Below are 11,198 nucleotides of genomic sequence, written 5' to 3'. Positions count from 1 at the left end.
GCATAGAGAAGGCCGACATGGTATGGCGTGGAAAGGTGATTGGTATGCCATTGGCACATGTGGCACTGGCATGCCTTGGCGCGGTTTGGCGTGGCCAAAACTAGGGTTTTGGGCCAAAAGTTACCATGCGTCCTTCGTCGACCTTGGATGGCTACGATTTGCATCTAGGATGGAAGGGTGGCCGTTTATCGTCGCACGCCTTCGTTTTGGTAGCCGCATAGAGAAGGCCGGCATGATATGGCGCGACAAGGATGTTGGCATGCTATTGGAATATGTAGCATGGCATGCCTTGGCGCGGTTTGGCGTGGCCAAAAATAGGGTTTTGGGCCAAAGGTTACCATGCGTTGTTCGACGAATTTAGACGGCTAGGATTTGCATCTAGGATGGAAGGGTGGTCGTTGATCGTCGCACGCCTTCGTTTTGGTAGCCGTATAAGGAAGACCGGCATGGTGGGTCCAAGGCAAATGGCGCGGACGGCTTGGCATAGTGGCGCCAAGGGTTTGGCACAGACGGCTTGGCATGGTAGGGCCAAGGGAAGGTGCGGTTGGCTTGGCATGGTGGGCCCAAGGGTTTGGCACGAACGGTTGGCATAGTGGGACCAAGGGTTTGGCACGGATGGCTTGGCATGGTGGGGACAAGGGTTTGACATGCCATTGGTGCATGGTGCGGCTAGCATGGTTGGGGCCAAGGGTTTGGCATGCCATTTCCGCATGGTGCGGCTGGTATGGTTGGCATGCCTTGGCGCGGAGATGTGGCTGGCATGGTTTTCCATTGGCATAGTGGTGCGGATGACATGGTTGGCATGCCTTGGCGCGGAGATGTGGATGGCATGGTTTTCCATTAGCACAGTGGTGCGGCTGGCATGGTTGGCATGCCTTGGCGCGGAGATGTGGCTGGCATGGTTTGCCATTGGAACAGTGTGCGCTGGCATGGTTGGCATGCCTTGGCGCGAAGATGTGGCTGGCATGGTTTGCCATTGGCATAGTGGTGCGGATGGCATGTTTGGCATGCCTTGGCGCGGAGATGTGGCTGACATGGTTTGCCATTGGCTCAGTGGTGCGGATTGCATGGTTGGCATGTTTTGGCGCGGAGATGTGGATGGCATGGTTTTCCATTGGCACAGTGGTGCGTCTGGCATGGTTGGCATGCCTTGGCGCGAAGATGTGGTTGGCATGGTTTGCCATTGGCACAGTGGTGCGCTGACATGGATTGCATGCCTTGGCGCGAAGATATGGATGGCATGGTTTGCCATTGGCACAGTGGTGCAGATGGCATGGTTGTCATGCCTTGGCGCGGAGATGTGGCTGGCATGGTTTTCCATTGACACAGTGGTGCGGATGGCATGGTTGGCATGTTTTGGCACGGAGATGTGGCTGGCATGGTTTTCCATTGGCACAGTGGTGCGTCTGGCATGGTTGGCATGCCTTGGCACGGAGATGTGGCTGGCATGGTTTGCCATTGGCACAATGGTGCGGCTGGCGTGGTTGGCATGCCTTGGCGCGGAGATGTGGCAGGCATGGTTTTCCATTGGCACCGTGGGGCGGCTGGCATGGTTGGCATGCCTTGGCGCGATAGCATGAAAATTAGGGTTTGGCATGGATGATGTCAGTCAATGTTAAGGGTTCTGCCGTGGAACATGAGCCATGTAAAAAAAGGTACCCCGGTAATTCTTACGTAGGCATGCTGATTGATTCATTAGATGTGCTAATGATCATAGTGACGTCATTTCATATGTACAGTTTTACGATTTTAACCCTAAGCTAAAAACCACCATCAACATTAAGTCCCCTGCTTAGCACGAAACAAAAGCATTGTTGCGAGATAAACATAAGATGGTGACAGGCAAGGAAAAAAATCGAAACGACAAGTCGTGAAAAGATGGTCAGGAATTTCCGATTAACCTTTTTCGAGAGGTAAGGAGAGTTCGTGATTCTTGTATTGGCGGCCTTGCGTAAATTCTACTCGTGATTTTGCTGGCTAGACCGTGAAATGGTAGGCGGTTGCTGGTTGAGATGCAGACCATCGTCTTGGCTTGGTCACGCGTCATCTTTGCTAGACTAAGGAACATGGAGGTGCTGGCTTAGCGAGTTGTTTGCATTGGTGCGGAGCCTCTGGCGTTGGTCGGCCTGGAATGGGAGCCTCATGTGTTGCGCGGCTTGGAGTGGAGCTAGCTTGAGTTCCTTGAAAGGATGACGATTGGATTCAGTTCCGTGGAAGGATATCGACCGGCTTCAGTTCCGTTGAATGATGATAACTTTGTCTAAATTAGGGCTTGGTATGCCGAAACCCTAATTAGCGTGCTTTACTATAATCGTTGTACAATTCTCGTACGGACTCGGAGTTTGACGGTATGCCGAAAACCTAAATGGAAAAGAATTTCCTATCTCTCTACATGGGAATATTTAGGTTTTGAGCTCGTTCGGGAGTTAAAAACATCCCGACAGTAAAATTCAGGAATAATTCATGAGGGACGTTGCGGGCCGGAGGTGGCATAGTCGCAACCAGTCATCTATTCCCGTTCATGGAGAAAGAAGGAATCTTTATTCTGTTCAAACTCTAGAAAACTCCGTCCGCATGGAAAGAGGTATCGACCCTTTTCTGTTTTCTGTTGCTCGTCTGGATACGTGCTTTCGTCTGTAGTGTCTCTCCAGTGGATTCCAAAATTTACCAAACTCAATTGCATTCTTGGGACGGATGGATGAAATATATGCTCGGCAACGATCGTGTCAGGGTTAATCTTGGAGAAAGTTCAGTTCCTGGACTTTCTAATCGTGATGATGATGTGTTGTGAATGATTGTATGGTCGAAAACTTCTGGCGCCACTGGATGAAATAGGGAGACGTTTCGTTTCCGATGTGCTGCTATCAAGTCTTCCAAGACTTTGTTCCAAGCGACTTCCTTCGAACCAACTTCTGAATCTTGGACTATCGTATGGAATGGGGATGCGATGAGAAGTCCCCAATTATACACCTGTTTGACCCGGTGACATGGACGAATATGTGAATGTATCTTTGTGGCATGCTTTTGGAGTCTTCGGTGCACATGTACGACTTCATGTTGAGAAATTCCCGCGGCTCGTAAAACTTTGACAATGATGATGTTGAAATCATAAATAACCTGGTTGAGGGGAGTGAAAGCGTCCCATGATGGTAGTCCCCATGTGTAGCCTACTTTCATTGCATCGCTTTGTATCCATGTCCACGAGATTTTATACAAGCTTATTGTACTCTTCTAGATGTGACGTTAGGATGCATATGAACGAAATATTCTGGATAGAGGGGAAGTATGAATGCCAGAGTTATGTTGTTTATCGTGGCTCCCTCTGTTTCTTCAAGAAAATGTTTCAGCCGCGTCTCTGGGGTTATCTCATGAGTCTTTGATGGTCTTCGGGATGGACTGTGATGAGCAGTCCCCAGTCGCATTTTTCTTTAGTTTTTGAAGTTGTTTTCCTATGAGCAGGCTTGGGATACTCCACGGCCTCGTGAAGTGTTGAAGACGTCTCCTAGACAGAGAAGTGATGATATTCTTGCTCTACACCCTTGAAGAGTAGATGACTTTGTTTTGGCTATGGCCTTTTGGTTGACTGTGTCTTCTGAGCTTTAACAGTGAAGGGATTCCTTATATATCCTCATTCCCCAAGTATGGTTTACATGTTTTAATCTTTGTAGCGATTGCTGCTGTGGTGAAGCTCTGGCAGGTATCAAAAAATGAGTGGCAACAGTTCTTGGTAGTAGATGTAATCAGAAGAGACTACATTGTCGTGGTAACAAAGTAGGTTGGATGGAATTGTATGGGCATTCATGGAAATAAAAGGATTGGCTGGATGCGTAAGCGAGTAAACTGTCCATGATCATGAGTTTTGGAAGGATGGATCAAAATGCGGCCATGACTACGAATATTGGCTGGCTGCGATCATGGTCCTTGACATGGGGAGCATGGTGGTACGACCCTTTGCAGGAAGGAGTGGCGGACATGGTACGATCCTTGGCAGGAGGAAGCGGCGTTCAAGCGGCTTTGGCTTTTGGAGAGGATGTTAAAACTTAAGAAGCCAAACGATGCTTCGTCTCATAGGAGCAGCTTATGGAGATAACGCTGAATCGGGGCGGCTACTGGAGCGAACGTTTAAGCGGAGCGGCTGCTGAAAGCGGAGTTACTGCTGGAGGACACTGAAGCGGAGAGGCTGCGTCAATCAGTATGCCGTCAAACTGGACACCCTGGCTTGAAACAGCTAATTTCCTGATGCAACGCGGTTGAGGGATGCAAATATGTCTTGACGTTGCACCTTGGGAAAATATAGAATCTCACACAAATGTTTCACCATAGACTGCACGATTTTGTGGGCGAAGTCCCCAGAAATCATGCATTTCCTGACAGGAAGAGAGTTTTTGTGAACTCAGAGGGTTGCTGATTTTCCTAACCTCAATTTTGAAGAAGTCGTTCTTGATCTCTACGTGTGATGAATTGGATTGTTGGTTCCCTTCCAATGAGCGTTCAAGAAAAACGCTAGAAGGATGCAAGTTGTTGGTGCTGGGAAGATGCAAGCTATTAGCGCTGGAAGAAATGCAAGCTGCTGGCACTGGAAAGATGCAAGTTGTTAGCACTGGATCGGCTCGGAATGGGAGCTGGATTGGCGTGGACCCTGACTTGGAAAGACGCTGGCTTGGCATGGTGCTGGTTTGGCGTGGGCGCTGGCTTGGAATGGCGTCGGCTTGGCGCAAGCATATTCCAGGTATGTACTCTAGCGTTTCTCTTTCAATTTGTTTTCTTGTGTTGGTGCAAACCGTAGCCATAGGTATGTCTTCCATAAATTTGTATAAATATCGTTATTCTATTCAAATATCTCCGTAGTAGCGTCGGCTACCTCATGAATAGTGACTGGTAGTCGTTATTATCCAAAGTAGGTACGTACGAGTAGGTGACTGATTCCACGAAGAACTGGGCGTTAGGGTTTCTCTTAGATCCAAAAGTTGCAGGCCAAGGTGACCGAAGGTCCTTCTGCGGACGTGTCAAACAACAAGAAGTGGAGGTCGAAAGGCTGTCCGAAGAGTTGGAGCTGAAACAGGCGGTCCTCCAAATGACGAAGGACGCCTTCTTCGAGAAGAGCAAAACTCGTTGAATGGCTTCCTTTGAATGCGCGTCTGTCTTCTGAAATTCTTCTGTTTTTTTTAAGACAAATGAAACACCTGACCTATGGTTCTGATTTTTTTTTTGGATTTTTGGGTTGATAGAAAAGTGTTAACTATGAGGGTTTTGGATTATTATTCGGGATGAACCGTTTTAGGATGATGTCGTTTTTGGTTATGATTGTAAGTGACAAAAACATCCCAGGGAAGATATGGAACCGTGAACGTTGAATGTCGGTAGATGACATGGTATGAAACATAACATGGCTATCGGTTTTATCATTTTCGTGAAAACTTGAAATAGTAAACCATGTATTTTTTCTAGGCAAGACTTACTAGGTTTTTTGGATTTGCTAACGAAAAATGAGTCAGGTGCAAGTCCGAGTTTTGTGAGAAGCACCGCGATTGTGGAAAGTCCCCAGTCGTCCCTAAGTCACTTGATAATCGAGTCGTCGATCCCTGGGCGGATTGTTTGCTTTTAACCTCTAGGAAGTCCCTAGCCTCCCCTTGTCGTGTCCTGACCGGTAATCGGGTCATCTGGTAACTGAGTCATCGATCCTTGAACGGATCGCCTTGGGACGTCTGATAGTTGAGTCGTCGATCCTTGAGCGGATCGTGTCGGATCATCTGGTAGCTGAGTCGTCGATCCCAGTGCGGATTATTTTCCTCTACCGTACTGACGTCTGGATCGAAGTATGAGATCGAGGATTGAAAATTGACATTGTAACCGAAAGACCAATCTCCCAATGTGGTCGCCAATTATTTGAGGGTAAAAACGGTTTCTGCTGATTTCGGTAATTTCGGTGTGTGGGTGAGAAACGAGTCTAAACCCTAAACAATGTACTGCAAGGGAGTACTTTAGATTCGAGAGATCAATCTGTACAAATCCGGCCTAAACCAAGAAATGGTCGTTCCAGACTTGCTTCGGATACAAAGTGGAGGAGAAGGGTTGGTTTTGGGGAGGGAAGCGAAGAGAGTGTTGAGACCAAAATAGTTTATGGAAGAGTAGTTTTTCTACGACTTGTATTGGAAAGTGGGAAGCTAACAGATGGGAAAGCTAGCAAATGTTTTCTGAGTGTTGTATGCTCCTGACCAGAACTTGTTGTTCAGTGGAAATAGGTAATGCTCATTTATACAATTCGAAGTGAAACGTACTATGGTCTCACTAAGAAATGGCAAACGGGTGACTAAATCGGAGGAGGTGGTAACCGGTAACGCATGGAATTGATGTCACATAAAAGAAAGCGTTTCACCATTACTCCATGTATTTAATAACCACCTCATCCTTATGACACTTTCTCATAACGGGCGTAGTGTACGCCGTACGCTGTAAACCGCCAAACCATTACCCAATGAGCATCCCCCAGTTTGTGACATGCGTTGATGTCTCGAGTGTTTTCGTGGAAAACATGTAGCACGTTGTTGTTGTCTGGAAAGTTGAGCTTGGGAGACTTGTCGGCTCGGTGGTGACCTTCGACGGTCGAGATTTTGCATCTTAAGAGGAAAGTTAGCCGTTGATTATTGCAACCCTTCGTTTGGTTGCCAGTGGCATGAAAGCATGATCAGTATGGCTTTAATATGGCCTAGTTTAGGCGCGGCCAAAAGTTAGGGTTTTGGCTTTGTTTAGGCGCGACTAAACTAGGGCCAAAGGTTGCCATGCGTTAGCTGGTAACCTTGGACGACTAAGATCTTCCCCTTAGATGAAAAAGTGGTCGTTGATTGTTGCAGGCCTTCATTTTGGTAGCCACATAGGGAAGGACGGCATGGTATGGCGCGACAAGGTGGTTGGCATGCCATTGGTACATGTGGCATGGCATGCCTTAGCGCGATATTGCGTGGTCAAAACAAGGGTTTTGGTCCAAAGGCTATCATGCGTTATTTAGCCACCTTGGACGGCTAGGATTCGCATATAGGATGGAAGGGTGGTCGTTGATCGTCGAACGCCTTCGTTTTGGTGGCCGCATAGAGAAGGCCGGCATGGTATGGCGCGACAAGGTGGTTGGCATGTCATTAGCACATGTGCCATGGCATGCCTTAGCGCGGTTTGGCTGGCCAAAACTAGGATTTTGGGCCAAAGGTTACTATGCGCTGTTCGACGACCTTGGACGGATATGATTTGCATCTAGGATGGAAGGGTGGTCGTTGATCGTTGTACGCCCTCGTTTTGGTAGTCGCATAGAGAAGGTCATCATGGTATGGCGAGTTAAGGTGGTTGGCATGTCATTGGCACATGTGGCATGGCATGCCTTGGCGCGGTTTGGCATGGCCAAAACTAGGGTTTTGAGTCAAGGGTTACCATGCGTTGTTCGGCGACCTTGGACGGCTAGGATTTACATTTAGGATGGAAGGGTGGCCGTTGATCGTCGCACGCCTTCGTTTTGGTAGCCGCATAGAGAAGGCCGGCACGGTATGGCGCGGAAAGGTGGTTGTTATGTCGTTGGCACATGCGGCATAACATTCCTTGGCGCAGTTTGGCGTGGCCAAAACTAGGGTTTTGGGCCAAAGGTTACCATGCATCGTTCGACGACCTTGGACGGCTAGGATTTGCATCTAGGATGGAAGGGTGGCCGTTGATCGTCGCACACCTTCGTTTTGGTAGACGCATAGATAAGGCTGGCATGGTAAGGCGCGGAAAGGTGGTTGGCATGCCATTGGCACATGTGGCATGGCATGCCTTGGCGCGGATTGGCGTGGCCCAAACTAGGGTTTTGGGTCAAAGGTTACCATACGTTGTTCGGCGAACTTGGACGGCTAGGATTTGCATCTAGGATGGAAGGGTGGCCGTTGATCGTCGTACGCCTTCATTTTGGTAGCCGTATAAGGAAGGCCGGATGGTGGGGCCAAGACAAATGGCGTCGATGGCTTGACATAATGGGTCCAAGGGTTTGGTATGGACGGATTGGCATGATGGGGCCAAGGCAATGTGCGGTTGTCTTGGCATGGTGGGGCCAAGGGAAGATGCGGCTGCCTTGGCATGTTGGGGCCAAGGGTTTGGCACGAACGACTTGGCATAGTGGGGCCAAGGGTTTGGCATGGATGTTTTGGCATGGTGGGGCCAAGGGTTTGGAATTCCATTGGCGCTTGGTGCGGCTAGCATGGTTGGGGCCAAGGGTTTGGCATGTCATTGGCGCATGGTGCGGCTACCATGCCTTGGAGCGGAGATGTGGCTCGCATGGTTTTCCATTGGCACAGTGGTGCGGCCGGCATGGTTGGCATGCCTTGGTGCGGAGATGTGGCTGGCATGGTTTTCCATTGGCACAATGGTGCGGCTGGCATGGTTGGCATGCCTTGGCGCGAAGATGTGGCTGGCATGGTTTGCCATTGGAACAGTGGTGCGGCTGGCATGGTTGGCATGCCTTGGCGCACAGTGTGGCTGGCATGGTTAGCCATTGGCACAGTGGTACGACTGGCATGGTTGGCATGTCTTGGCGCGAAGATGTGGCTGGCATGGTTTGCCATTGGCACAGTGGTGCGGCTGGCGTGGTTGGCATGCCTTGGCGCTGAGATGTGGTTGGCATGGTTTTCCATTGGCACCGTGGGGCGGCTGGCATGCTTGACATGCCTTAGCGCGATAGCATGAGAATTAGGGTTTGACATGGATGATGTCAGTCAATGTTAAGGGTAATGCCATGGAACATGACCCATACAGTAATTCTTACGTAGGCATGATGATTGATTCAATAAATGTGCTAATGGTCATAGTGATGTCATGTCAGATGTAAAATTTTACGATTTTAACCCTAAGCTAAAAACCACCGTCAACAGCAGGGTATCCAAGAAAGTATTGTAACCAACATATATTGTTGTTGTTTTCCCAATAAAAGTGTCGGCTCCCCGCGTTTATCGGGTTTCAACGTCTGTTGTATTGTCTCTGATTCCTTCAACAGTGTTATCAGGGTGACCAATGCAATATTGTATTCAATACTGAAGAGATGCTTTCTGATTTTGCCAATCACTTTAATTGTTATCGTTTTCCCAATATAAGTGTTGGCTCTCCGCGCTTTCCGGGTTCTAACGTCTTGTTCAACTTTTCTAGCTTTGAAGTTTTCCAAAAATAATGTAACTACTCTATTTTTTTTAAAAAGTGTCCTTATCATAAATAAATTATTGGTCCTTTAACTTTTTGGTTATCAAACGTCTCTTCCTTTGAATATTGGTTGTCAATACATCGAAAGTGGGAAATTATGTAATTTAAAAATATGAGGAGGATTCAAAATAACCTGTATAGCATTACAACTAGCTATTATACTAATGAATTTAAAATATATACGTTTCTCCCTTGTGAAATTATAAATAGGATAACCTAGACAGCATCATACGGTACCTTATTAAGAGTAATATTACTCCACTGTGAATTTATAATTTGAAGATGTCAACTCCATCAGTATCAACAATCGAAAGCATACCTAGAAGATGCAAGCGAACCACCAAATCAATTACCGAAATGGAAGAAGAGATAAGGAACAGAAAAAAACATTCAGATTCAAATGCAACTCCGTCTTCATCAGCTAACAAACGAAATCCTATAGCTTATGAAAGCAGAAATTCTCCAGAGGAAATCAAAAAATATGAAGAGAAAATGGCGTCAAAGAAACGAGGTGAAGATCAACGTAACCTACGGGAAAGAATGAATCAAGTTGAGGAAGAGACCGAATGGGTTAAAAATTATTTTATACTCATGGCCTTACCAGAAGAACATCAACATAAGGATTTATTTTGGGCAAATGTAGGGGATGGTCATTTCGTAGGAACGTTGGGCGATAACCGGAAAACACCACGGTTTCATTATGAAACTTCCCACGTATGTGGTAGATTTGTTCTTGTTAGGAAATTGTGCACCAAGTACAATGAGTTTCTCGCCAGGCACAGGGATGACCGGTATTGCCGCACATGATGCTTATACCAAATGGAAAAAATAGTCGTTTTATCATTTTGAAGACGCTTTGATATTTGATATTTGATATTTGAATCTCACAGTAAGAAATAAATAAATATTTATTTCTTCTATTCAAATTAAATCTATGTGGGAGTCTAGTCCGGTTATAGTTTAAAACCCCCACCGATATTATGAGATGTGATCATTACAAACGTCGGTACGGTGGGGCAAATATGTTTAATAGGTAAGATTTTTATTTGAGTATTGATTGATTTTCTATATTATCAAGAGCTGTCATTAGTTTTGTATGTTTTCTTCTATTGTTTTCTCGTATGCTGTCCGTAGGTGGGGATCCAATATTTTATTAATTTATTTATTTTCCTTTTACACTTTGGGCCCAACTTTTTTGTTAGTTTCGTATCCTTTAGTATCATTTAATTTAAAAAAATTCTAACTTGGTCCCATTTGTCGAAATATAAACTAAACAGATACTTTATAAACCCAACCAACAGATGCAAATCTAAAATCCCAAACTCTTTCAGTTCCACATTTTTTCCTTCCATTGCTAAAAGCAGCGATACCTCGATTTTCAATGGAGGAAGATAACTCCCTAGTAATAAGTTATCGTAGGGTATACGATTTTGGTACAATTTCAGAAAACCATCAATTGGGAAGACATTTTTGGTCTCAGATTGTTGCCGAATTTAGTATTCAAATTGGGAGCGGTGGCAATGCGTATTCTAGACAAAGTCTCCAACAACGCATAACCACGCTTAAGAGGTATTGTATGCTTTTTAGGCAGTATCTTGTTCTTGCAAATGGTAATCGTTCAACGTCAATGACAATGTATGAGGCGGAACAATCACATCCTTTTAGACATTTCGTTGGGAACGCATTATTTGGTACATGCATATAATATTCAACTACGCTATTGGATGAGTTTTTATTTTGTTAATTTTTTCCAGTGTGTTAGTATAATGAAAGGTTTTGTGGGTGTACCTCGATGTAAGCCCTCACGAGACTAAACTCGTCTGTTAGAGTCGCCTAAGGGTTTAACGACTTGTTGCACGTGCTAAGTGTAACCGTGATTCCTACGAAAGTGAGCTAGGTTTTTAATTTATTATCTAAGATGTACTAAGAAGTTTATAATAAAACTCGTCATTAAAATAGTTGTTTTATACATAAAAAAATAAATAAAT

Source organism: Papaver somniferum, chromosome 11 (genome assembly GCF_003573695.1).
Source record: "Papaver somniferum cultivar HN1 chromosome 11, ASM357369v1, whole genome shotgun sequence".
NCBI lineage: Eukaryota > Viridiplantae > Streptophyta > Magnoliopsida > Ranunculales > Papaveraceae > Papaver > Papaver somniferum.
The sequence above is the reverse complement of the archived record's forward strand: the minus strand, read 5'-3'. Positions refer to the sequence as shown.